Source organism: Pinus tabuliformis, chromosome 8 (assembly GCF_031772625.1).
Source record: "Pinus tabuliformis cultivar Carrire ecotype Pingquan chromosome 8, CPIR1, whole genome shotgun sequence".
NCBI classification, from domain to species: Eukaryota; Viridiplantae; Streptophyta; class Pinopsida; order Pinales; family Pinaceae; genus Pinus; species Pinus tabuliformis.
The window spans coordinates 1,910,452,278-1,910,480,011 of record NC_142294.1 but is presented as its reverse complement, the minus strand read 5'-3'; the positions used below and the strand labels follow the sequence as shown (position 1 = coordinate 1,910,480,011).

At 37.1% G+C, this 27,734-nt stretch overlaps 2 pseudogenes; both read left to right on the top strand.

The window, feature by feature from the left end:
• Window positions 1–1,684: 1,684 nt before the first annotated feature.
• Window positions 1,685–3,203, top strand: LOC149244088 (putative tRNA N6-adenosine threonylcarbamoyltransferase, mitochondrial pseudogene; annotated as a pseudogene).
• A 3,411-nt stretch (window positions 3,204–6,614) lies between these two features.
• Window positions 6,615–8,123, top strand: LOC149244087 (putative tRNA N6-adenosine threonylcarbamoyltransferase, mitochondrial pseudogene; annotated as a pseudogene).
• The last annotated feature ends 19,611 nt before the right edge of the window (window positions 8,124–27,734 follow it).

Sequence of the window (27,734 nt, the reverse complement as noted above, 5' to 3'; positions counted from 1 at the left end):
AGGAAAGCTTTAAATGCTATGGATATACAAAACATGCCACTTGACGTAAACTGGCTTTTTGAACAACACAAAATCATCTTTTATTAACAACTGGCGTATAATTCATTAATTATCATTACAGCGCGTACCCATTTCTTGGTTTATGGAAAACTTTCTTGAATATTGAGCCAGGAAAATTTGCGATGGAATGTTTCTGCGATCAGCGTCGCATTATCGCAATATCGCAATTTCATTGTGCTGTGTTATCGCAAGGTTGCTTAATTGCGTTATCGCAATATCGCGGATTGCAATATCGCAGATCGCAATATTGTAGATCGCAGTATCGCAGATCGCAAAATTGCAAAATCGCTGATCGCACTATCGCTGTATCACAAAATCGCAAAATCGCTGATCGTTGTATCGCTGTATCGCAAAATCGCTAATCGCGTTATCGCTGTATCGCAAAATCGCTAAGTATCTTTTATGCAATTTTGCGAGATGCGATACTGCGATATCGCATATCGGCGATTCTTTACGGTTTTCCAACTTGAGTTTTTTATTAATGCATGCGATGCGATGGAATTCGCATCGCATTTTCGCAGTTTATCATTTTTACTCATAAGGGAATGCCTTATCATTTTTTGCGCGATGCGATGTTTCTTAAGGAGTATTATACATGAGTCTTAATTGATTTTTTGAGTTTTTTACTAAGGGTCCCCACTTACCTAGTGTTTATTGCTAACACTAAATAAGGAGGGGGGTTGTTGGTGGCCACAACAGAGCACAAATATCATTTTCTTAAAGATGGGGTGAAGTATATTGTGAGGTCTCATCGCAAGAAACTAAACATTTCTTTAGTTAATGCAAGGAAAATAAAGAGGCTAGTGAATGCAAGTCATAACTTGACATTGTTGATGATCAAACAAAGAGATTTTTTGAATCATACTTTTCATAAATATGCTTATGTTTTTAATGACTTATTTCAGAATGATAACAGGTTGCCTTTGAAAGAAGGTGAAAAACATTTGTAGCAACTGTTAGACTCCGTCTCATGTCAGAGATAGATTCTTCTTCAAAACCCTGTTTTGAAGAAGAAATCATTAATGTGTTGTTTAAATTTGTGTAATTTATGCTCCAGCTCTTCAAAAGGCAGTGATTGCAGCTCCTACCTTTGTAAAAGCACAAAGAAAACAAAGCATACATCAGACTCTACGATTGATGAATTTGGTCAAGTTTTATCTTCATATGGTTTCAATTATCATGGTACAGAGGTTCTCTACAGTGGCACATCCAGTCATTCGTTTCGAAGCTTTGCAGGCCCTTAGAGCAGCAATACACAGTTATACATCCATTATGTCTTTATGTTGGCATCTAATTTCTTCAACTGTATTGGGACTACTTGAGTCATCTTATTTTGACATTGGCGCACATGCAACATCGACAAAATTCTGCAAGGGAACCTCCAGGCAAAATCTGAGACCAGTTGATGACAAAACAATGCCGAGTGCTATAAAGGAGGGGATGCAACAGAGTCTAGACCTATGGTTCGGGGTTGTAACCATCCAAGGTGTCATGGAATATCCATTTCTTCATGCACGTGCCTTCTCTGCTGCTGCAAAGTTTTCACTAGTGATTGACAAGGGAGGATGTGAGCAGTTTGTTTATGCTGCCATGACAGTGTTTGTACTTATTTTGTTAGAAGCTTATGGCAGCATGGCAGCACCCAAGGGAGGGAGAGGAATGGATACCTTGTATCAGTCATACATTGAGTGGAGGATTGCCACATTCAAATGGTTACATACTTATTGAAGAAAATGGTGGTCTCAATCAACAACGCACATCGATTTGTAATGCAGTAGCTGTGGCAGGCCTTTTGAATGCAACTCTTGTTATCCCCAAATTTCATTTTAACAGTATTTGGCAAGATCCTAGCAACTTTGGAGACATTTATGATGAGGGGCATTTTATCAAAAGTCTTAGATATGATGTGAGGGTGGTTAGAGAGCTCCCAGAAGATATAATGGCAACGTTTGACTACAATACAAGCAATATTTTTAATTTCAGGGTTAAGGCTTGGTCACCTATCAGTTACTACTTGCAAAAGGTTTTTCCAAGATTACTTGATATTGGGGTAATATGGATATCTCCATTTGCAAATAGACTGTCATCTGAAGTCCCGCCCAATATTCAGCGCCTCCGATGTTTGGCTAATTACGAAGCATTAAAATTTTCTGTGCCCATTACTTCACTTGCAGAAAAGCTAGTAAAACGCATGATTGGGGCAAGCTCCAGAAGTAATGGAAAATATATTGCAGTTCATCTTCGATTTGAAGAGGACATGGTAGCTTTCTCATGCTGTGTTTATGATGGAGTGGTGGAAGATGCATTGCATAATGCAAATTTGACACCATTTGATCTTTCTGCAGTGGCTGTGACTATTGGACCTGGTTTAAGCCTATGCTTACGTATTGGTGTGAGAAAAGCAAGACTGATAGCTGGAAAACACAATTTGCCAATGGTTGGAGTCCATCACATGGAGGCGCATGCTTTAGTTGCTAGGTTGACAGAAAAGGAGTTGCAATTTCCATTCCTGGCCCTTTTAATATCTGGTGGTCACAATCTTCTTATCCTAGCGCAAAGTGTTGGTCGATATGTACAACTAGGTACAACAATAGATGATGCAATTGGAGAGGCATATGACAAGACAGCAAGGTGGCTTGGACTCGATATGAGGAGAGGTGGTGGCCCGGCTCTAGAAGAGCTTGCGCTGGAAGGTGACCCACATGCTATTAAGCTTTCGGTACCCATGCAGCAACACAAGGATTGTAATTTCTCATATGCAGGCTTGAAAACACAAGTGCGGAAGGCAATTGAATTCAGAAACATTGATACAAACAATGATCCGATAGTTGCCGCGAGCACTAAAGACCGAAAACTACGGGCAGACATTGCTGCCTTTTTCCAGAGAGTTGTTGTTTTGCGTTTGGAGCAGAGATGTGATCGAGCTGTTGAATGGGCCCAAAGCATTGAACCATCTATTAATTGTTTGGTTGTGTCAGGAGGCGTTGCTTCAAATCATTATGTGCGAATTCAGCTGGATAAGATTGTAAAGAAGCATAACTTGAAGCTTGTTTGCCCACCCCCAAGCCTTTGTACAGATAATGTTGGATCTGCGTCCAAGGTGGCAACTGGGAGAGATATTTGCAGAGGGTAGGAGTAGTTCACCCTCTCTCAAAAGGGGCCGAATTCATCCATCATTAACATCCTCTATCCAAATGTCTTCACAGCACAATTCATGAGAAAGCTCTTCGTACTTTTGACTCTGCAATCTGAATCTGCTATTTACCACTGTAAAGTATCGATTCAGATTCTGGAAAAACTATATCACAGTGACCATATTGTCATTGCAAATGAGCTTGTGAAATTGGTATCGATTGAGCTCTCCTTGAACAAATATGCTTGCGCCAAAAAGAATTCTTTGTAGTCAATAATGGCTTCATTATTCCGCAACATAAACCACCAAATTTGAGCAAAGTCATCTGCACTGCACCTGCTGAAAGGCTCCGATACTCTGTACAGGACTCTGTTCCATGATTTCCGCCAACGACTGATCCTTTGGAGATTTTGTGGGCGATGTGGCTCTTAGAAGGCGGATTATGAGCTTTTGTTGATGCTACCATATAGCATGTGGTTGAAATGTGTTGGAAATCGATGAGTGGCACAGCATAAATCAGAATTAAACACGCAAACCTCTTTCAGTATAGTTGTCATCATCAGCTGAATCGGTGGACTACTAGCTTGAAGGTTATGCAACGTGGCAAACCAAACTAAAGTGAAGATTATCCATTACAGCCAGAGAATGCGATTTGATTCCAATCTTGGTCCTATGGAGATCTGCGCTCCAGTTTTGCCTCATAATTAGCCAAATCATCAACAGAATGTTAGTTTAAAGTTTGTTTTATTAAAATCGCCAATGTATTTCCAGAAATTCGGGAGCAGTTGTAATTTCCAGCATATGCAAAGTGGCAGAGAATGAGGAGCGATTGCCTATGTTTGTCTTCAGTCGGGATTGACACCTGTAAATGCTACTTCATCAGTTATCAAGTAGAAAGAGCGCCACTCTCTCTTCAGGAAGCGCTGATTGTTTTGTTTTAGTTTATTTTGTTAAATAAGGATAAAAACAAATTCCTGGTCTTGGGGTCGACTTGTTTTCCCCCAGCTGTATTTTGTTTCATATTTTTGTAGTTAGTTAAAACAGCACCCCTGTTTTGGGCAGCATTGTATTTATTCATTTGTAATGAGAAAGAGTGAGAGAGGGGAGTTTTTCTGAGCGCTGGGAGCTGCTGGAGAAGCAGAGAGCTTTGTATTGTACAGTTTTCTGCAGAGAATTTAATGGAATTTCACAGCTCTGTTTGTTGAGATTCATGTGGTATGTTGATTTAGCATAAGTTTTTCCCTTTGTCTCATATGTAAACTGTTATGTTTCATTCACCTCATGATCATATCTATTTGAGCAAATGAAGTGATTAGGTAGGAATTCATAGTATTATATGCTCCTCCTATAAGTTTCTTCAATTCAATGTTTTCTTCTGTTTAAGGAGGATTCGAAGTATTATTTGCCCTCCTTAGCTCCTCACCAGTCTTGCCATCCCATTTGAAACCAGATTTGGTGTTAAATTGCATGCCTACCTTGCCTCAGTTGATACCCTGTGTAGTCATTATATTTCTCTGTTTGAAGCTGTGATTTTGCCCATGCAGCCCAGAAAAGCCCCGTCATTCCATTAAAAAACCCCAAAAATCATTAAATCAAACCCCCTATCAATTTACTAGCCTAAAATCTTTATTCTTAATTGGTCAGCCTAATCCTATTGAAAGATATATCAAATCTGACCCGAGAGAGCCTTCTCATACCTCGTAGGGCTAGCTACGAGGTGAAATGGTTTGATGTAGCCTTGAGAGTTTGTCTATCTCAGCCTAGGTGAATTCCAAGTGCTAACATAGTGGCGACCATACTGGGGAGAACATTCAATTTGTTGATTGTTTTGTCCCAGTACATGCAATCAAGGTGCAGATCTGATGCTGATGGTGGACAGCAGTCAGACACTTATGCAGGCTGAACCATTCACCTGGCGACTCCAACTCGATCCAGACATTCCAGTGCCTGTTGATTCACTCATGCAATGGTAGGGTATGTGGCAAACCCTGCACTGTGTGAACCTCTAAACGAATTTAGAGAATGGTTAGTAGATATCGAAATTAATGAAGAAATTTTCAGTATTTTCCTTCAATTTTTGAAATCTCTGAATTATCATCCTAGCGTCTGTGAGTTGGTTGTTGAAAGAGTTGAAAATGAGATTCAGTGTCTCGATGAGCAGATTCAGTCTTATGATTTCCAAGACCCTAAAAAGTTCTTGGAAATCCTCCTTCCTTCACAACAAGCAATAACAGACTTGCCTATAGAGGTATACATTGACAGTGTGCAGCTGGAAGTATGCATTGCAGAGTTGGGGCAGCCAACAGAGTCCGGTGTCCGTGATCCTATTGCGGCATACATGGACACATTTTTCAGGTTGATTGACAGATCAGGCTGTCTTTTCCGTGACCAGGGTCACCACGTGCATGAAGGGCTGCCAACACTTGCATCTGTGACTTCGTGGCAGCATTCTCAAGTGGCTTCATTCTCAGGTTTACTTGAATGGTTAATATGGCATTTTAGCATTACCTGATCTATTATTTGTACAGTAGATTAGAGTAGGATTTGTAAATAAATAAGCAGCCATAAAGGCAGCATCTTGTTTTAGTTTGCTTGAAGATTGTTTCAGTTCAGTTTCAGTGTGAAAATAAATCCAGAGTTGTGTTGATGATGACTCCATTGCCCAATGGTGGAGGCACTGTCTGCTCTCCCAAAGTTCTGCGGTTCTTGGCACCTCCAGGAAGCTGCAGCTGCCATCCCAAATGGAGCCAATGTTAGACTCCGTCTCATGTCAGAGATAGATTCTTCTTCAAAACCCTGTTTTGAAGAAGAAATCATTAATGTGTTGTTTAAATTTGTGTAATTTATGCTCCAGCTCTTCAAAAGGCAGTGATTGCAGCTCCTACCTCTGTAAAAGCACAAAGAAAACAAAGCATACATCAGACTCTACGATTGATGAATTTGGTCAAGTTTTATCTTCATATGGTTTCAATTATCATGGTACAGAGGTTCTCTACAGTGGCACATCCAGTCATTCGTTTCGAAGCTTTGCAGGCCCTTAGAGCAGCAATACACAGTTATACATCCATTATGTCTTTATGTTGGCATCTAATTTCTTCAACTGTATTGGGACTACTTGAGTCATCTTATTTTGACATTGGCGCACATGCAACATCGACAAAATTCTGCAAGGGAACCTCCAGGCAAAATCTGAGACCAGTTGATGACAAAACAATGCCGAGTGCTGTAAAGGAGGGGATGCAACAGAGTCTAGACCTATGGTTCGGGGTTGTAACCGTCCAAGGTGTCATGGAATATCCATTTCTTCATGCACGTGCCTTCTCTGCTGCTGCAAAGTTTTCACCAGTGATTGACAAGGGAAGATGTGAGCAGTTTGTTTATGCTGCCATGACAGTGTTTGTACTTATTTTGTTAGAAGCTTATGGCAGCATGGCAGCACCCAAGGGAGGGAGAGGAATGGATACCTTGTATCAGTCATACATTGAGTGGAGGATTGCCACATTCAAATGGTTACATACTTATTGAAGCAAATGGTGGTCTCAATCAACAGCGCACATCGATTTGTAATGCAGTAGCTGTGGCAGGCCTTTTGAATGCAACTCTTGTTATCCCCAAATTTCATTTTAACAGTATTTGGCAAGATCCTAGCAACTTTGGAGACATTTATGATGAGGGGCATTTTATCAAAAGTCTTAGATATGATGTGAGGGTGGTTAGAGAGCTCCCAGAAGATATAATGGCAACGTTTGACTACAATACAAGCAATATTTTTAATTTCAGGGTTAAGGCTTGGTCACCTGTCAGTTACTACTTGCAAAAGGTTTTTCCAAGATTACTTGATATTGGGGTAATATGGATATCTCCATTTGCAAATAGACTGTCATCTGAAGTCCCGCCCAATATTCAGCGCCTCCGATGTTTGGCTAATTACGAAGCATTAAAATTTTCTGTGCCCATTACTTCACTTGCAGAAAAGCTAGTAAAACGCATGATTGGGGCAAGCTCCAAAAGTAATGGAAAATATATTGCAGTTCATCTTCGATTTGAAGAGGACATGGTAGCTTTCTCATGCTGTGTTTATGATGGAGTGGTGGAAGATGCATTGCATAATGCAAATTTGACACCATTTGATCTTTCTGCAGTGGCTGTGACTATTGGACCTGGTTTAAGCCTATGCTTACGTATTGGTGTGAGAAAAGCAAGACTGATAGCTGGAAAACACAATTTGCCAATGGTTGGAGTCCATCACATGGAGGCGCATGCTTTAGTTGCTAGGTTGACAGAAAAGGAGTTGCAATTTCCATTCCTGACCCTTTTAATATCTGGTGGTCACAATCTTCTTGTCCTAGTGCAAAGTGTTGGTCGATATGTACAACTAGGTACAAAAATAGATGATGCAATTGGAGAGGCATATGACAAGACAGCAAGGTGGCTTGGACTCGATATGAGGAGAGGTGGTGGCCCGGCTCTAGAAGAGCTTGCGCTGGAAGGTGACCCACATGCTATTAAGCTTTCGGTACCCATGCAGCAACACAAGGATTGTAATTTCTCATATGCAGGCTTGAAAACACAAGTGCGGAAGGCAATTGAATTCAGAAACATTGATACAAACAATGATCCGATAGTTGCCGCGAGCACTAAAGACCGAAAACTACGGGCAGACATTGCTGCCTTTTTCCAGAGAATTGATGTTTTGCGTTTGGAGCAGAGATGTGATCGAGCTGTTGAATGGGCCCAAAGCATTGAACCATCTATTAATTGTTTGGTTGTGTCAGGAGGCGTTGCTTCAAATCATTATGTGCGAATTCAGCTGGATAAGATTGTAAAGAAGCATAACTTGAAGCTTGTTTGCCCACCCCCAAGCCTTTGTACAGATAATGTTGGATCTGCGTCCAAGGTGGCAACTGGGAGAGATATTTGCAGAGGGTAGGAGTAGTTCACCTTCTCTCAAAAGGGGCCGAATTCATCCATCATTAACATCCTCTATCCAAATGTCTTCACAGCACAATTCATGAGAAAGCTCTTCGTACTTTTGACTCTGCAATCTGAATCTGCTATTTACCACTGTAAAGTATCGATTCAGATTCTGGAAAAACTATATCACAGTGACCATATTGTCATTGCAAATGAGCTTGTGAAATTGGTATCGATTGAGCTCTCCTTGAACAAATATGCTTGCGCCAAAAATAATTCTTTGTAGTCAATAATGGCTTCATTATTCCGCAACATAAACCACCAAATTTGAGCAAAGTCATCTGCACTGCACCTGCTGAAAGGCTCCGATACTCTGTATAGGACTCTGTTCCATGATTTCCGCCAACGACTGATCCTTTGGAGATTTTGTGGGCGATGTGGCTCTTAGAAGGCGTATTATGAGCTTTTGTTGATGCGACCATATAGCATGGGGTTGAAATGTGTTGGAAATCGATGAGTGGCACAGCATAAATCAGAATTAAACACACAAACCTCTTTCAGTATAGTTGTAATCATCAGTTGAATCGGTGGACTACTAGCTTGAAGGTTATGCAACGTGGCAAACCAAACTAAAGTGAAGATTATCCATTACAGCCAGAGAATGCGATTTGATTCCAATCTTGGTCCTATGGAGATCTGCGCTCCAGTTTTGCCTCATAATTAGCCAAATCATCAACAGAATGTTAGTTTAAAGTTTGTTTTATTAAAATCGCCAATGTATTTCCAGAAATTCGGGAGCAGTTGTAATTTCTAGCATATGCAAAGTGGCAGAGAATGAGGAGCGATTGCCTATGTTTGTCTTCAGTCGGGATTGACACCTGTAAATGCTACTTCATCAGTTATCAAGTAGAAAGAGCGCCACTCTCTCTTCAGGAAGCGCTGATTGTTTTGTTTTAGTTTATTTTGTTAAATAAGGATAAAAACAAATTCCTGGTCTTGGGGTCGACTTGTTTTCCCCCAGCTGTATTTTGTTTCATATTTTTGTAGTTAGTTAAAACAGCGCCCCTGTTTTGGGCAGCATTGTATTTATTCATTTGTAATGAGAAAGAGTGAGAGAGGGGAGTTTTTCTGAGCGCTGGGAGCTGCTGGAGAAGTAGAGAGCTTTGTATTGTACAGTTTTCTGCAGAGAATTTAATGAAATTTCACAGCTCTGTTTGTTGAGATTCATGTGGTATGTTGATTTAGCATAAGTTTTTCCCTTTGTCTCATATGTAAACTGTTATGTTTCATTCACCTCATGATCATATCTATTTGAGCAAATGAAGTGATTAGGTAGGAATTCATAGTATTATATGCTCCTCCTATAAGTTTGTTCAATTCAATGTTTTCTTCTGTTTAAGGAGGATTCGAAGTATTATTTGCCCTCCTTAGCTCCTCACCAGTCTTGCCATCCCATTTGAAACCAGATTTGGTGTTAAATTGCATGCCTACCTTGCCTCAGTTGATAACCTGTGTAGTCATTATATTTCTCTGTTTGAAGCTGTGATTTTGCCCATGCAGCCCAGAAAAGCCCCGTCATTCCATTAAAAAACCCCAAAAATCATTAAATCAAACCCCCTATCAATTTACTAGCCTAAAATCTTTATTCTTAATTGGTCAGCCTAATCCTATTGAAAGATCTATCAAATCTGACCCGAGAGAGCCTTCTCATACCTCGTAGGGCTAGCTACGAGGTGAAATGGTTTGATGTAGCCTTGAGAGTTTGTCTATCTCAGCCTAGGTGAATTCCAAGCACTAACAGCAACCAACATTGGTGTTGAGCGGTGTTCAAAACAAGGTTCCGGTGCAAGAAGTTACAAAGGTCAAAGAGAAGAGGACAAATCAGCTTGGCAAAGAAGGCATGAGTTTCACAAATGTTCATTGTTGGTTTCCAAAAGGCACATTACAATGGCAAAGAAACTTGGGCAAGAGTCAACTCAAGTACAAGGCAAAAGCAGCGAAAAATCGCCATAGAGACAAAGTGCAAGGTGAGAAATGTTCCAAGTTTCCTTTGATTGTTGACCTAGGTAGGAACGAGATGTTTTCTGCAAAATTAGATGTATGTTTTACAAATTTAGAAATATTGCAGTATGACGGTGTCAAAGATGGCAATAGATGGTCGTCGAAATCAAGGAAAATTTTAACCTTTTGTGAAGAGCTCCAAATTATGAAATTAGGAAAATTTCAATGGATAAATACTGGAAGGATGAGGGAAGAGTCCCCTCATCAACATAATCAGTGATCAAGAGAGATTTTGGTGATCAAGGATCAGTATTTTAGCTAAGAAAATGAAAGTGATCAGAACTACTTTAGACCTAAATTAATAGATAGAGTTAGTCTCCATCTTTACAATGCCACAAATGGTTCAAACAACCAACATCGTATGCAAAATTTAGGGCTTTTGCAGTTTTGGTAAGAAGAAAGCCCTCAGGGCCAGCCCCCACCCCATGTGACCAAGCACCTAGACCAGGAGCTAGGGGCCAACTGTTAAGTGGGATTAGTGCACCACTAATCAGTTTATCATTTAATTAATCCATAATTAAGTTGGCGGAATTTATGGTGGAGCCACTAAATCCAGAACCACCACCAAACTTGGTGGACTTAACTGGCAATTCTCTAGATTTAGAGGAGGTTTTCTAGGAAAACTTGTTTGAGCCATAACATACTCAATTCTCAACCAAATTTCGAAAACGAATAGTCATTTTTGGCTAATTGGCATCCAGGGAATCATTGGAGCAGGTTTCAGAGGCAGAAGAGCTCATATACAAGTGTTTTTGGCCACTTGAATATTTTTGAAGCCCAAGGCCACCAGGTGTTGGAGGCCATTCCCAGAGCAGTTGGTTACCAAATTGAGTAAAAAATAGTAATTTATGATAGATTTGAATGTTTTAAACTCATTTGAGTAGGTTTCAGAGGAAGAAGAGGTCATCTACATGTGTTTTTGTTCACTTGAATATTTTTGAAGCTTAGGGCCACCAGGTGTTGGAGGCCATTCCCAGAGCATCTGGTAACTAAATTGAGTAAAAAAATAGTCATTTATTATAGATTTGAATGTTTTAAACTCATTGGAATAGGTTCCAAGAGAATTGGGTGCATGTAACAACAATTTGATCACTATTGAAGCTAATACATAGGCCCACACTATGAAGTTGGACCAAGGAGATGTAGCCCAGGAGGGGTGAACTCCTTCAACAAAAAATTGTGTATTGAGCTCTGTTATTTGTGCTTCCTGAATTTTTAAATGTTGATGTTCAACCATTCAAATTCATGCTTTTAAATTCATGCAAAACACTAAATTTCACCAAGTTAGATGAATTGACAATCACATGCTCATGGATAAGTCTCTATGGATGAGCAAACCAAAGCAAAGAAAATTTTATATCTCGAAATAATACTAGCATAGCATTAACTAGAAATCAATTTCATATCACATAGGTCCCACCAAGATGATGTAACACCAGATAAATCTCATTTCTTAGAAGAAATGACCTTGGATATTACTGAAGGGTGTACTGGCAGAAAGCTATGAGAAAACAAAAGCTAAGAGATGTGAAGTTTGACGGTAGTTAATGACAATAATTCCATTATGAGAGGAGGTGGTAGACGAGACATCTCAGAGGAAATATTATTGGTGTAGGTGTCAGCGAAACACTCCCATGGGACATGTAACTAATGTTGGATGGTTTTTTTCATTGATGTCAACCCTAAGCGTTTAACTAGGTTTGATTCTGGCTGAAACACCAGTCATTAATGTCAAATGAACAATGAATGATTCTTATAATTATTTGGATTACATAAACTTGAAGGCTACACTGTTAGATGGATGAAAACATAGGTCCTAGGGTTTGGGTTCCCTGGACTATGGATGTATCCCGACTTTGTTGATGGTTTTTAAAGGGTCAAAACATTGATTTTGACTAGGAGATCAATGTCATTAGATTCTCCTCGTCAAGATATTTCTGATGGTATGTGGTACACCACATAAGTCCTCCTAGTTTGAGAGATAATTGAGGTTGTAGTTGGAGACCCACTGTTACAAATCCATTTGGGCATATCACTCCCATCATCGAGATCAGTGTTTTAGGTCTCATCAAACCTTAATTTCAGTTGCTACATGCCCTAAGAAAGTCACCCTTTTGAATTCCTCCTTCCTAGACAGTTTCATGACTTGAAGACATCCTAAAATGATCTCTAAAGGGACCAGCACAGGTATCCCTAGGTAAGGGTGCACTGCAGAGTAGTTAAGTCCATGCCAGGGTGCTCTGTAGAGCACTTAGGCCCTCTTTGACCTGTGCTGGGCGAGATTGAGAAAAATTCACATAGGGTTTGGGGAATATTCTTATCTCTTGGAGTCTTCTAGAAGTTTCCCTCACTTATCAACTCCTATGAGCTCAAAAATGGATGAGGAATGAGTTAAAATGCATCCCATCCTCTCATCCCTTTCTCCATGGAACTAATTCTAAGTATGGAAGGCCATTCAAAACCCCCATTTATGACATAACCTCCTTCATCTACCTATACATTGAGCACTCATCTAAGTGATAAAGGGGTTGGACTCTGTTGAATTGTAAGGAGATAATGTTGCTATGAGAATTGAATTTGAGACAAGTATTGTTATGCTACAAGTTTGTCATGCTTTTGATGTGATGTGGATTGGATCAAAGCTGAAGGAGTGACTTCGAATCAGACTTGATGGTTGTAATTCCTTCTTCTATTCAATAAAGTATTTGAACCTTTTTCCCATATGCTTATCTTGTTATATGATGCTTATATGTGTGAATGTATCTGATTCCATTTACTTGTAATCAATATATCTTTTTATTTGATCAATTCTTTGTCTTTTGTTTATGTTTACAGGTACTTCTCAAGCATGTTAAGTATGGGAAGGAGCGACAGGATTGATATAAAGGAGAAAAGAGGAAAGAAGAACTACAAGTAGGTCTTCTCATTCTCTTTGTCTTATCTATTTCTTATAGGAAAAGGCTAAATTGTTTTAAACTGTTGTTCTAGATATGGCTACTTATCTAGGGAATTAGTATTTATCCGTAGATACCAAATTCTCCAAAACAAAATCGTGACTCCGTTGGGGAAGATCATCCTTCCTAGTAGCTTATCCACCTCCTAGGATACTCTTGCAGACCCTACTTGTTTTCATTGATTATATTTCAGCTCTTTTGCCTTGAATTTTGGGTCAAAAATTGTGTCAATTTTCCTCTTGAAATGGCTCACTGTCACCACCGTAGGCTTGTAAGGGACACACTGCTCTACAGTGCACCCTTGGCTTAGGGACAGTGCTCTAAAGTGCACTGTCTCCCATTCAGGGCTGCGTTGATCCTCTTAGGGTCAGTTTCCCACCTTTGCATTGAGTTTTTGCCAAATTTCTTTTGTTTGATTGCTTGCTGATTGGTCAATGAATGTCATGTCTCAGATTACAAGTTTTTATCTCCTTTGCTAGCCCTACTTTGACATGGTTGATTAATTTTTCTTAAATGTTTACTTTGTCATTATCGATCCATAGTCAAAGTTAGATTATAGTCGATTAATCTTTTCTCAAAATAAAGTGTCGTAAAAGTCTTATTTTCCTTCGAAACAGAACTATCGTAAAGTCTTTGTTCTTGTTAAAGATCGATTGATTGTACGTGCATTATTTTCCTTTTGTTCATATTCACATTAAGGAAATCGAAAAGAAATACATGCATTTTGCATTGAAAAAGTTTGTGTGTGCTTATAGGAATAGTTTAGGGAAATTGCATTAGATTGTGCTCTTTGCTTTTTGATCGAAAGAAATCTAATTTCTCTATCCCTATTAGCTAAGATTTTCATTATTAAATTGAATGGAAAGAATGCTTATCATAATAGTTGCATTCCTAGGAATTTAAGAATACATTACGTGGTGAACTTGAAACAAAAATTCCTAAGCAAGATCAACTTAAAATTAACCTCAATTTACTTAATGGAGCATTGTCACCTAAGGAAAAACATTTAGTGGTTCTAGGCTAGAGACGTGTTCCGACCTCGTAAAACAAAGCAACTGTAGCTAACTTGTCTGCAATACATCCTGAGTGTGATACCTCATTCCACATACGTGAGTATATTGTAGCTCGTCCACGTACCTTTGTGTATATAGGGTAGTGTTAAAGTACGTAAAGTATATGGGAATTCTCTCACTGTGTGGATTTGCATTAGAAAATGCTTATATGGATTGGGCCTACACGCACTTTCGGGTATATATGGGAGGACGACACTAGGTTACTATTCATCCTTAGGTAACCGAGTCGGCCACCTTATACAGTGTGATACACCAAACATAACATTCAGGGAGATTGTCTGCCTGTACTTCTTGGTTTGCCAAGAGGTATTTTGTAGTTTAAAGTTGCTTGGTAAACCTTTTGGCTAACTTATCCCTTTTGGTTTATTTCTTTTTTGTAATAAAATTAATCAGCAGTCGTGGAGGAACATCAACCCTTACCCCTTCGTTCGCAGAGAGTAGAGAACAAATAGCCTTTGTCGCCCGAAGCTACACCTATTCGGTCAAAGCAGTCTCGTTTAACTCAGTCAAGTACATCAAGAACTCCTGGTTCTTCATCTAAAGTACCAGAGTCATCCATTTTGGTAAGTATTGAGACTCCAATTACTCCAACTATTTCGGGTACATCTATTACTGAAGAAGAAGTTTCACAATTACCTGTTATGAAACCAGCTTAGGAAAAAGATAGAAAAGATAGATCAACGCCTTAGAATCCAGCCTCTTTGAGGGGGCAATCTCCTTTACATTACATAAATGAACAATTCTTGGATGATACAAATGAAAAGACATCCTTTCTATATATAGGAGTCTAAGGGGTCATAACATAATCAGAGCTGACATAACAATAATAATGTAAGGGCACAATAATAACAATAGTGGGCTTCTATTTGGCACAATAGTAACAATATGGGCACTACATGGGTACATCAATATAATAAGTGGGTTGTAATAATAACAATAAGGGGTTACACTAGTAGTATAGGGGCCTAACATGCCCCTCTCCTTCAAAAAGCGTTGTCCTCAACACTTGAGTAGTTCTTGATGCTTCTATATAAAATTCTTGTCCTCCCATGTGGAATCTTCAGCGGGTAAGTTCTTCCACTTGATGAGATACTCTGAAATTGATCGATTTCGTAGCTGTCAGGTTCTTGTTTCTATGACTGCTCCAAGTTCCAATATGATTTTTCCTTCCTCTTCAATTTCTGGCAACATTGTTTGAATTGGGATCTTTTGCAACTTTTGAATAAGTGGCCATACTTCTTCGTCCTTCTTCCATTCATCCCTTGCTTCATTTATCGAATCTGGTTGGATAATAGAAATAGCACAAAACAATGCTTCCACATCCTCATCCTTGAAGAGTCTTCCAATTCGGTAAGGTCGCCATTTTTTAAGTGCATGTAGTATTGCCAACATTTCCTTCTCATAAATAGCTTGCTTGAGATGTAGCAGTAAAAATACCCAATCACCTACATCAAAACATTTTTCACTACAATGTTGATCTACCTGTTGTTTCGGTTGATTTTGCACTGAAGTGGCATTATCCTTTAAAAGTTGGAGAACTTGTTGTTGATGCTCGATGTGATCTTTCTCCGCTTGAACCTTTTTCTTCTTGATATGTCCTTCTATCTCTAGAGTTTAAGGAGTGGTAATTTCTTCCAATCCTTTACAAGATATGGTTGGATTCATTTCTTGATGCTCGATGTGATCTTTCACTTCTTGAATGTTTTTCTTCTTGATATGTCCTTCTATCTTGATAGTTTGAGGAGTGGTAATTTCGACCAATGAATTACAAGATATGGTTGGATTCATTTCTTCTTTCTTGATGTGATCTTTCACTTATTGGACCTTTTTCTTCTTGATATGTCCTTCTATCTTGAGAGTTTGAGTGGTAATTCTTGCCAATGCTTTACAAGATATGGTCTGATTCATTTCTTCTTTCTCTGGGGTGGGGTCCTGGCATATATCCTATTCTATTAATGTTTCTTGATCCTTTTCTTCCTCCTTTTCATATTCTATGTAAAATAATTTCTTCTTAGCACACTTATGACCTTTAGTGCATTTGCTATCACAATTGTAACAAAGCCCTTTTTCTCTTTTTTCTTCCAATTGTTGTGGTGTAACCCTTGTAGGTTGTGGAAGGCTGGGAGAAACAACACTTCCATCTTTATAGTTGTGAGGGGTATGCTTCCTGGTTTCCATAATTTTTCTTTCCACTATTTCACAAAGCCCTTTTACTCTTTCCAATTGTTGTGTGTTGTTCTAAAGAAGGTGTTTCTCTTTGTATCCTCATAATGTGCTATCATTGCCTCTGTGAAAATTGACCACGTAACAAGTTGCTTATGAGAATAAAGCCCTTCATACCATAAAAATTGATCCGGTTCTAAATATGAAGATGCAATACATACCTTTTGTAATAGTGGTACACCATGTAGATCAAAATATTTCTCCATCTGAAGTATCCAATTTACCGGATCCTTGCCATCAAACTTCCTCATCTTGCTTTTTCTTGATTTTAGGAGCTCAATCTTGAAATGAATATAACTCTTTACTTTCGGATCTTTAAGTTCTAAAATTGTGACCTATAGTAGCCCTCTATGTCCTCTTTCCAATGCCACCAGTTTGATCCAAATTGGATTCTCCAAGAAAGAGTTATGCACAATCTCCCAAGATGACCGGATTATAGACCTTTCCAGAAGAGTGAACTTTTATGAAGTGCCACGTGTCACTGTTTTGACCTTTGGCTCTAAAAAATATATACAAGAAACTATATTCCATCCTATTTCTGTACCTTCTTATGAAATTTCAATCCGATGCCCAGAGAGAAAGTTATGACGATTTTCCCCAGGTCACCTGTTTGGAATGTGATTCAGGAGTCTGCAAAAATACCAACTTCCTCAGATCATATCTCCACAAATATAGCGTGAAAAGCTCTGAAATTTGGACCCAAGGTTCAACGTGGTTTCTTCTCAAATGGGTTTTTTTTTTAGCTTCTGAAACATTGTAGAAAAAACGTTATAGTGAAAATTCTACAATTACCTGTTTGGAGTAGCAAAACCCTAGAATCCAAAGCTCTGATACCAAATGTTATGAAACCAGCTCAAGAAAAAGATAGAAAAGATAGATCAATGACTTAGAATTCAGCCTCTTCGAGGGGGAAACGTCCTTTACATTACATAAATGAATAATTCTTGGATGATACAAATGAAAAGACCTCCTTTCTATATATAGGAGTCTAAGGCGTCATAACATAATCAGAGCCGACATAACAATAATAATGTAAGGGCACAATAATAACAATAGTGGGCTTCTATGTGGCACAATAGTAACAATATGGGCACTACATGGGTACATCAATATAATAAGTGGGTTGTACTAATAACAATAAGGGGTTACACTAGTAGTATAGGGGCCTAACATTACCTGAGGACACTATAACTGACAGTAGTGAAATGGTAACCGAAGTTGTTCAATAAAAAGTTGATCCTCAACTTGAAGTTGCTCAACAGGAAATTACTTCTGAACTTGAATTAGTTCAACTAGAAGTTAATCCAGAACCTATCACAGCTCAATCAGAAGTTACTTGTGAACCTGAAGTTGTTTAGGAACCTCTCCCTGAAACTATTGTTCTTTTACTGGAACATCTAGACTTTGAATTTGAACATTTAGAAGTTGTTAATTTACTGGAATACGATCAATCGGTTAACCCTCAGACATCAGTAACTACTGAAAATTCCACTTTACCAACACTAGAAGTCTATTACGAACCTAACGGTGAAGTTCTTCCACCTGGTTTAATTGCTATTGAGGAATAATTTGAAGAAGATTCTACACCTAGAACTCCATTCCATTTTGGAACAGGGCTTCATCTTTACCCTTATACTCCTCATTTTATTGCTCCTTTTGATCCTGCTTCTTTTCAAGTACTCGTTGATTCTTTAAGACATCTATTGGGTCAGTGAATTATGGTTGAGCAACCATCAACATCCCAGACTGTATCATCTAATGCAACTGCGATAGAGCCTTCTATCGTAACCTCTTTGATGTTTTTTACTACTCTTGAGTCACATCTGTATGGTGAACCATCTGTCCCGGTTGGTTACCAATCTTTATCTAGAACCTACTCAGCGGTTTCTTCTACACCATTGTCATCACCCATGTCCTCTATTGGAATTTTACCTGATTCTTCATTTACAGGAACTCAACGTTTTGATCCTACATATCAATATCAAACTGGGCAATCTAGTCAACAACAACCTATGTATCCATTACATATTGGATTTCTACCATATGGAGAGCAATATGCTTATTCACCTTATCCTCCATATCCTGGAGGATCATCATATGGTAGTATCCCACCATATTCAGGTCAATCTAGAATGCGAGTCTGTCAATGGAAACCAACAATTCCAGTTCAACCAAGGCTTGTGTATCCAACACAACCAATGCAAACTGTGTCAGCTATTCCTACTACACTTGTTGTTACCATTGTACCGCGATCACAAGTTCAAACGGTTTTATCTCAACCTATACAAAATGATCCTTCTACCTCTCAACCACAAGTTTCAGGTCAGTGGGCTGAAGTTTCTCAGGTTGTTTTACAACAACCACTTGTGTCTAGGGTCCAGCAACCTCAGGTTAGTGTACCTTTATCCGGAGTGACTCAGGCTTACAGTGGTATAGTTTATTCACAACCTGGTCAAGATTACATTGGTGGGAAACAACAACCATCAAATCAATAACCGTTGTACCAACAACAACAACAGTTGATTCAACAACCATGGCAGCCCCAATATCAACAGCCTCAATTCCAATGATTCCAACCCCAATTTGGACTTTCCCAACAAGCTCAACTTGGGTTTGGACAATATCAAGCTTACCCAGGTCTTGGTCAACAAGGCTTTGCTGGTTATGGACAACCACAAATTCAACCTGGTTATCAACAACCACCTTATCAAGGTTACCAAATGTAGATGCCCTATGTTGGTATGCAAAGACCTATTGCTCAGAAAATTTCATCATATCCTGGGTATGCTCAACTTGACTTGAATCAACAGTTGCCATTTGTAGAAATGCTTGAATTACCAAATTTAAACCGGCTCACTAATGATCTAATTTTATATGCACCTTGGTGATCAGTGATTCCACATAAGTTACCTTCATACATTCTGAAATTCAATAGAAATCCTGGAGAAGACCCATCAAATCATGTCATGACTTTTCATTTGTGGTGTTCATCAAACTCCTTGAATGATGATTCAGTTAGACTTCATCTTTTTCAAAGAACGCTTACTGGTCCGGCTAAGAAGTGGTACATTGAGTTACCACAAGCTTCTTTCGACAACTTTATGACTTTAGCCACCACATTTTTTATGCACTTCCAATTGCCTATGAGATATGAGACTAGAACGGAACTCCTGACCAAATTTAAACAAATTACTGCTACTCATATATCAGATCATATTCATGAGTGGTGGCATCGTTGTCTAATGGTTAAGACTTATGCTCCTAATCAGCTTTTGGTTGAGTGGTTTATAAAATCCTTGTTGCCATCAATCACCAAGGATGTGGCAAAAGGTGGAGTCGTCAAAGAAGAGCAAGTAATTGCCCGTGCCCAATACTTGGACTTGATTTATACACAGTTTGGCATGCTCTACGACAAGATTCCAAATGCACCTTGACGAAGTTTCACTATTTCTCCTCCACCATCGAGTAAGAACTCTCATGCCGATGATTGTGTGATTGGTTCTTCGAGCACACAAACGGCAGTTAGACCATCTGTTCAAATACTTTCCATTTCCAATCACACTTCCAATGCATCAGAAAACACTCTTGCTTCCGAATTCAATGCCATGTCATTTGACAAAGCCGAGAATCAAAAGCAACCAAGATGCAAGAAGAAGGGGAAAAATAAGAAAAAACAAGATAATCCCCCTCAAGAGAAATCATCTGATTCCTCTACTTCGGCAAGGAAACCTCGTTATCCATGTCTAATATGTAATGACGAGCATTTTACAAGAGATTGTCCACACCGCTCAGAAGTTTGTAAGCTTCTAAAGACTTCTAACACATCTACAGTGTTGATTGATATGTTTCCAAACCCGGAGACACATTTGGTTGTGACAGACCATGCTTCCACATCCCAAGTACTTATGTTATCTATTACAAAACCTCAAAATGAAGTTTTGGTGTCAACATGAAATAAAGTTTATGGAAATCCACCATCATCATCGAATAATCAAGCCATTGATCAATCTAATCCTTCAACTTTGATTTCATTTGAAAATATTCCACTGCCTATTGCACCAGAATTGACAATAAAACCACCAAAGGGAGTTATACATAAATCGACATTTAACCCTCAAGCTGGAGTAGCTTAGTACTATAACATAGTAGAAGACCTTGCTCAATCACCTTCTGCTATGTTGACGCTTTAGGTGTTACAAAACTATCCCTCCCAAAAGCAAGCTTCGTTGTCAGCAATTGGTGGAATAAATCCTACGAATTCCAATCTTGTGGTTTTCAACCATGCGGAATATACACCATAATTACCGGCACAATTAGCTTTCTTAATTCAAGTAAAAGCTCTCAATAAAAATGTTCATCGAATAATTACTAACAAGGGGGCATCTAATTGAATTATGTCAATGAGCTACTGGAAAACACTTGGTTCACCACCGTTTTCACGATCACCAACAACATTAAAGGCTTTCGACGGAAGCACATATACGCCTTGTGCGGTTTTGAGTAATCTGTAAATTGAACTAGGCGGAAAAATAGTTACTGTTGAATTTGAGGTAATTGACGGACCCCCCGACTACAACATTTTACTGTGAAGGCCATGGGTATATGTTATGGTTGTTTTGGTTTCCACGTACTTTCATACGATTGCATTCCCTCATAAAAGTGGAATCACATTTATTGATTAGCTTTCCTTCTTTGCATCTAGTTCCTAGGCTACTGGAGGCATTCTGTTGGTACACGAACCCTCGCTATCACTTAAAAATGATGGTGTAGGTCTCTTTAAAGATTCTTCCCTAATGTGTACTTTTACGCTACTGTCACCATCTGATTTGGTGGAAGTGGCAAGAGTAGAGACTTGAAACATGATTTCCTCTACCTCATCTAATTTAAGGAGGATTACCAATAGCTTTGAAGTTGATAGTAATACTGAATTTATGCTGCTAAGCCCCATTGAGCTTGCATAACAATCAATTTTTATGGCTTGCGTGGCAAACCCAGATCCACTTTCACCAATTGTATGGGTAGACTGTTCATTAGAATATGGTACTTCTTCGGATCCTTTTTCACATATATTTTCTACGGATAAAGGAATCGTCCAATCAATGATGATAGGAGAATAACCTTGGGAAGATTATCATCATCGTTCCCATATTCCAGATGACATCGAAGATTATTCAAATGAACTTAACCACCCTTCAGTTTTTGATTTCCTTTCGAATTATGTTTTCATAGATATAATAGATTCCGAGCGAAACCTGTCAAATATTAAAGCAACAATTCCTGTTAATATTTCGACCAAACCCAATGTTGTAGAAAGCATTCATGTCAGCAAATCTTGTTCTCCATTAGAAATTGATACTTACCATACTCTCTTTCGTGAATTTCAAGATATATTTGCATGGTCATACGAGGAGATGCCAGGAATTGACTCTAGTATTATTGAACATGAAATCAAAGTGTATCCTGATGTCAAACTAGTACGATAGCAGCTTCAACCTGTTCATCCAAAGAAAGCCACTGCCATTAAAGTAGAAGTTGAAAATCTTTTGCATGCTGGTTTCATTTACCCTGTACCTCTTACTGATTGGGTTTCCAGCATTGTTCATGTCATGAAAAAACAAGGGACAATTCGAGTGTGCATCAATTATAGGGATGTAAATCAGGCTTGTCCAAAAGACAATTATCCTACTACTTTTATCGACCAGATTATTGATGAATGTGCTGGATGCGAAATTTTCTCATGTATGGATGGTTTTTTCGGTTACAATCAAATCAATATCTGCCCATAGGACCAATCTAAAACAACTTTTATTTGTTCATGGGGCACATTCGCTTATGGGAAATTCCCTTTTGGTTTTAAGAACGTAGCGACCACATTTCATAGGGCAATGAACTATGCCTTCCATGACATCAAGCACATTATTCAACCTTACCTTGATGATTTACCTGCTCATTTGCGGAAGTAGACTAATCACCTACAACATTTGAGAGCTATATTTTTACGATGCCAACACTACAAGATATGACTCAATCGACACAAATGTGTGTTTTGTGTTGTTGGTTCTGGTCGATTGCTTTGATTCATAGTGTCTGGAGATGGAATTCAACTCGATCCTTTAAAGGTTCAAGCAATTCTTGACTTGCCTCCACCTTCAAATATTTTACAGTTACAAAGACTCCAAGGGAACGCTAACTTTTTGAGGAGGTTCATTCCCAATTACGCTAAAATGGCTAAAGGTTTTACACGTCTTTTGAAAATGGGACACCTTTCCATTGGGATCAGGTTGTGCAAGCTTCCTTTGATGCTCTTAAATATACCTTGATTAGAGCGTCATTAATGTATTCTTCGAATTATTAAAATGACTATTACCTGTATCTCGCCACTACAGATACAACCATTGGCATGGTTTTAGTCCAAGAGGAATATGGAATAGAACATCCTATATATTATTTGAGCCACAATCTCAATGATATAGAAAGTAAATAATATTATGTTAGAAATTTAGCTTTGGCAGCTGTGCAAGCTGTTCAGAGATTTTTCCACTACATCCTGCTCGGAAGACCACTGTCATTTCGGATTGCAACCTTATGACATATATTTTGTGACATCAATTGCTCGGGGAAAGTACTCAAAATGGATAGTCACTTTGCAGGATTTTGATTTGGAATTCATCAAGTCCAAAGCAAAGAAATCTCTCATTTTCACCGAGTTACTTTGTGACCTTCCCTCAACCTCCATTGATTCAACATCTGAACCATCGATTTTGGATGAGTCTCTATTCCTGATATCATCGTCTGATTCGTGGTATGGAGATATACTGATTTATCTCTAGACCCAAACTTTCCAGCCAGATACGTCTCGCTCGTAACAACGATATATCCAATATCAAGCCAAAGATTATCTGATCATTGGTGAGACTCTTTACTGTCGTGGTATCGATACGATTTTACAGAGGTGCCTCACACATGAGGAAGCCGAGAAAGCATTGAATGATTTCCATTCAGGTGCTTGTGGTGGACACTTATCTGGATATGCTACCACACAAAGGATTCTCTGTGCCAATTACTTCTGGCCAACTATATTCAAAGATTGTATTATTTCTGTCAAAAGCTGTCATGCATGCTAGATCTATGACCGCAAAGCTAGATTACTACTTGCACCATTGCATCCAGTTGTTGCTGTTGGACCATTTGCCAAATGGGTCATTGACTTCATGACATGTAATCCCACCTCAGTCAGGGGGCATGGGTATATTATAGTTGTTGTTTACTATTTTACCAAATGGGCTAAGGCGATGCCAACATTAAATAACAATGGTGAAATAATTAATCTTTTCCTTTTCAACCACGTGGTTGCCCGGTTTGGTGTACCATAGGCCATAGTTATAGATAATGGGTCGCATTTTCGCAATCACATGATGGCTGAGTTGACTTCTAAGTTAGGACTGTCACATGATAGTTCTACCCCTTATTACCCGCAAGAGAATGGACAAGTTGAGGCCATAAAAAAAGTCCTTAAGTGAATGCTTCAAAGAATGGTAGGGGTTCATAAACAAAATTGGCATTTAATCATGTACTCTGCCTTGTGGCCATATCGAACCTCAGTGAGAAATGCAACTAGATTCACACCCTTTCAGTTGGTGTATGGTTTGGAAACAATCTTACCAATACAATGTGAAATTTCATCTCTCACACTCGTGATTGACCTGTTACCCAACACTTTTGAAGAAGAATCACGTTTCTTGGACCTTATCCATCTAGATGAAACCCATCATGATGCTGCATTGGCTAACGAAGCGCATAAGAAACGAATCAAGGCACAATACGATAGAAATGTCAAGCCTCGTATCTTCTCAGAAGGAGACCTGGTCTTACTTTACGATCAGGAAGTTGATACACTTGGAGCAGGGAAATTTGAACAGATGTGGATGGGTCCTTATATTGTCAACCGTGTTTTGGTAAAAGGTTCCTACGAGTTAATAGATTATGATGGGATTCCATTATTGCAGCCTTGAAATGGATTGTACCTCAAATGTTACTATGCTTAATTAAGTGTAGTAAAACTCACTATATATATGCTTTCATTGCATGTGTATGTGTCAGTGTGTATTTTAGAGTTTTTAATCTAGTTAGTAATCCGCTTTGCATTTGTTGTAGACGTCGGAATCTTCAGAACCATTTGTTGGTTATGTCGATGGTGCTAGTCATAGTACACAGAACCTATCTTCTGCAGCATGGGCTATTTTTGCTCCAAGTGGCAAGTTAGTCAGTTTTCAAGGGATTTGTATCAGTCATTCAACGAACAATATCGTTGAGTATAGCACATTGATCGAACTTATCTCCGATGCCATTTCACTTGGCATTCACTGAATCATCGTTAGGTTGGACTCAAAACTCATTGTACTACAACTTACAAGTGTGTATACCATCCGAAACCAAAAAATTCTTTGTATGTTCCTTAGAGTTCATATTTTGGAAAGGCATTTTGAATACATTCAATATCAACATATTTCCAGAAACTTTAACACATTAACTAATTCTCTAGCGAATTGTGTTAAATAGACATTTGCGACACATGTAAAAGTAACATTTTCAATTCGCATCATTAGTTGAATAGGGTTGCACATAACCATAGAAAACTCTGAAAGTTAAAATAGATAGATGTTTTAAAAGTTTTTACAAAATTTGTGTCTAAGACAAGTTTGGTTGTTTGACCCAAAAACTCAAAATCCATGCAAAAAACATCCTAAGTAGACCTAGTGATGCTCATGATAACAAGTCACAGCCTATGCTATCATGCGCAAAAGCCTCACCCAGTGGCTAGGAACACCAATAGTGTGGCATTTGCATCCTCATAGGTAACTCCTCGATCTGTACATCTGGAATACCAAGGGTTAATCCCTTTATGTGATCCTGAAACTCTGCTAGTGTCTCGGCCAAATCCAATTCATGGAGGACTGCTCTCCCAATGTTTCTCCACACTGGCCCACCTTCCCCCTGTTGGTGTCCCACAAGTCAAACAATACCCACATCTGCATGCATGAGAATGATTTTAGTTTAGTCTTGGAAACATTAAAAACACAAAAACATGTAGAAACTTAGAAATCAAAAAATGCTTTGGTCAAACAATTTACCTATAGCACCCTATTGTGCTCCAACTGGTAGAATCAAGTCTGAATCTCCATGAAAATCCATACTTGAGTATGGATGCTCCTCGATGACAATGTGTTTTTGATCAAGCCAACTGAAAAATTCAGTGGAAAAAATAATTGTTGACTTACCCGCATGTCGAACCATCAACGCGACCCACCTCTGCATCCGTGGATCTCCAGGACCAGCTACACCCAGTGATACATGTTGCAGTTGCATCAATGGAATTATCTCTAAGGTAAAAGCGATTAAGATCAAACCATAGTAGAAATTCTTCATCTTACCACTTTTTACCTTTGTTAGTTGTTTTTCAGTGAAGAAAGCATAGTCTCACACCAGTTGAATACTTTTGGCTCTAGACACTCAAGGGCATGCTACATATATGATCTATTCGCCAGATGAAGTGTCACATTGCCAACCAACTTTGCAATTGTGAAGAGGATCATTCTCAAAGGCAAATAAACTACATCTTTGATGTTTATTTTCCCATCATTGCTTGGCTGTGTACCTGGCTGACAAAACTGTCGAATGTAATCCCTCATCGATTCACCTCCACGGGTAAATCCAGAAAGAGAGATGGGGGCACCTCGCCTCGACAGTCTGGTAAGAAAGTAAATATCATCAATGGTAATAAGGAACATTTTTCCCCTATATGAAAAGTCTGATTTGTCGGATCCCATGCATGAACAAGGAACGACAATAATTCTATTTGTTGCCTCATTCCGGACAACCTGAAGTATTTGAGTAACCCACAGTTTTTGAGGGCCTCAACTGTACCCAGATTATTTAGGGTAATCATGTATTTTTCTTCATGCTATCTTTCTCACATTGTAATTGACATTCTGATATGATGAAAGACTGAAATCCAATCATAATCTTAGCTAGGATCCTTTCCATGCAAAAAAAAAAAAAAAAAAATAAAAAAAAAAAAAAAAAAAAAAAAAAAAAAAAATAAAAAAAAAAAAAAAAAAAAAAAAAAAAAAAAAAAAAAAAAAAAAAATAAAAAAAAAAAAAAAAAAAAAAAAAAAAAAAAAAATAAAAAAAAAAAAAAAAAAAAAAAAAAAAATAAAAAAAAAAAAAAAAAAAAAAAAAAAAAAAAAAAAAAAAAAAAAAAAATAAAAAAAAAAAAAAAAAAAAAAAAAAAAAAAAAAAAAAAAAAAAAATAAAAAAAAAAAAAAAAACAAAAAAAAAAAAAAAAAAAAAAAAAAAAAAAAAAAAAAAAAAAAAAAAAAAAAAAAAAAAAAAAAAAAAAAAAAAAAAAAAAAAAAAAAAAAAAAAAAAAAAAAAAAAAAAAAAAAAAAAAAAAAAAAAACAAAAAAAAAATAAAAAAAAAAAAAAAATAAAAAAAAAAAAAAATAAAAAAAAAAAAAAAAAAAAAAAAAAAAAAAAAAAAAAAAAAAAAAAAAAAAAAAAAAAAAAAAAAAAAAAAAAAAAAAAAAAAAAAAAAAAAAAAAAAAAAAAAAAAAAAAAAAAAAAAAAAAAAAAAAAAAAAAAAAAAAAAAAAAAAAAAAAAAAAAGAAAAAAAAAAAAAAAAAAAAAAAAAACATAAAAAAAAAAAAAAAAAAAAAAAAATAAAAAAAAAAAAAAAAAAAAAAAAAAAAAAAAACAAAAAAAAAAAAAAAAAAAAAAAAAAAAAAAAAAAAAAAAAAAAAAAAAAAAACAAAAAAAAAAAAACAAAAAAAAAAAACAAAAAAAAAAAAAAAAAAAAAAAAAAAAAAAAAAAAAAAAAAAAAAAAAAAAAAAAACAAAAAAAAAAAAAAAAAAAAAAAAAAAAAAAAAAAAAAAAAAAAAACAAAAAAAAAAAAAAAAAAAAAAAAAAAAAAAAAAAAAAAAAAAAAAAAAAACAAAAAAAAAAAAAAAAAAAAAAAAAAAAAAAAAAAAAAACAAAAAAAAAAAAAAAAAAAAAAAAAAAAAAAAAAACAAAAAACAAAAAAAAAAAAAAAAAAAAAAACAAAAAAAAAAAAAAAAAAAAAAAAAAAAAAAAAAAAAAAAAAAAAACAAAAAAAAAAAAAAAAAAAAAAAAAAAAAAAAAAAAAAAAAAAAAAAAAAAAAAAAAAAAAAAAAAAAAAAAAAAAAAAAAAAAAAAAAAAAAAAAAAAAAAAAACAAAAAAATAAAAAAAAAAAAAAAAAAAAAAAAAAAAAAAAAAAAAAAAAAAAAAAAAAAAAAAA